This window comes from Hevea brasiliensis, chromosome 7 (assembly GCF_030052815.1).
Source record: "Hevea brasiliensis isolate MT/VB/25A 57/8 chromosome 7, ASM3005281v1, whole genome shotgun sequence".
NCBI lineage: Eukaryota > Viridiplantae > Streptophyta > Magnoliopsida > Malpighiales > Euphorbiaceae > Hevea > Hevea brasiliensis.
In genome coordinates this window covers 11180233-11181929 of record NC_079499.1, presented here as the reverse complement: position 1 = coordinate 11181929, position 1697 = coordinate 11180233, and positions in this window count along the sequence as shown.

Here is a 1697-nt window from a genome sequence, read left to right as displayed (position 1 = left end):
AAGAACACCACAGCTGAATGGTGTATCTGAAAGGAGAAATCGTACCCTATTAGATATGGTACGTAGTATGATGAGCTATACTGATATGCCAATCTCTTTTTGGGGATTTGCATTAGAATCAGCTTTGTATATTCTAAATAGGATTCCATCAAAACCAATTTCTTCCACACCTTATGAGATAGGGCATGGAAGAAAACCAAGTCTTAAGCATGTTAAGATTTGGGGTTGTCCAGCTTATATCAAAAAAACTGAACACTGATAAATTAGAAACCAGATCAGAAAAGGGTCGATTTGTTGGATATCCAAAAGATAGTTTTGGATACTATTTTTATTTGCCTACATCAAAAAAGGTTGTGATAAGTAGAGATGCCACATTTCTTGAACAACAGTTTGTTCAAGAAGGAGGCAAAGGAAGGCAAATAGAGTTAGAATTAGAGAATTCTGACCAACCAACAGATCAGATGGATATAGATCCATCTAGTCAACCTACAACCATTGATGAAACTACAGCTGTTCCTCGTAGAACAACCAGGGTATCTCACTCACCAGTAAGATATGGTTTCCTTTATGAAGAAGAACAAGAGTTGTCTACTCATAAAGAAGTAGATCATGGAGATGATCCACTTACCTATGAAGAAGCTATATCAGATATAGACTCTTCAAAATGGATTGATGCTGTGAAATCCGAAATTGATCCATGTATAAGAATCAAGTTTGGGATCTTGTTGACCCACCTGAAGGTATTGTACCTACAGGGAACAAATGGGTTTTCAAGAAGAAAATTAGTTTTGATGGAAAGGTAGAGACCTATAAGGCAAGGCTAGTAGCGAAAGGGTTTCGCCAAAGGCAAGGAATCGACTATGAGGAGACTTTCTTAACTGTTGCCATGCTTAAATCAATTAGGATTCTATTAGCAATAGCTACATATTATGATTATGAGATTTGGCAGATGGATGTCAAAACAGCTTTTCTCAATGGATATATTAAAGAAAACATTTTCATGGAACAACCTAGGGGTTTTGAATCCCAAGATGATTCCAAGGTATGCAAGCTAAAGCGATCCATTTATGGGTTGAAACAAGCTTCGAGGAGTTGGAACATCCATTTTGATGAAACCATTAAGTCATTTGGTTTTATAAAAAATGAGGATGAGCCATGTGTGTATAAGAAGGTTAGTGATAGTGTTGTCACTTTCCTTGTCTTATATGTGGATGACATTTTATTGATGGGTAATGACACAGGTATGTTGACAACTGTAAATGTATGGTTGTCAAATACATTCTCCGTGAAAAACTTAGGGGAGGCAACCTATATTCTTGGGATTCGCATCTATAGAGATAGAGCGAAAAGAATAATTGATTTATCTCAAAGTCTATACTTGGAAAAGGTGTTAAAGAGGTTTAACATGCTTGATTCCAAGAGAGGATTGTTACCAGTGAGACATGGTATCCACCTTTCTAAAGAGATGTCTCCAAAGACACCTGAAGAAAGAGATAAAATGGCCAGAATTCTATATGCTTCGGCTATTGGAAGTTTGATGTATGCAATGTTGTGTACTAGGCCAGATATCGCATATGCTGTTAGTTTGACTAGTAGGTATCAATCCAATCTAGGTTTGGAACACTGGATAGCTGTCAAGAATATCCTTAAGTACTTGAGAAGAACTAAGGATTTATTCTTGATTTATGGAGTTGGAG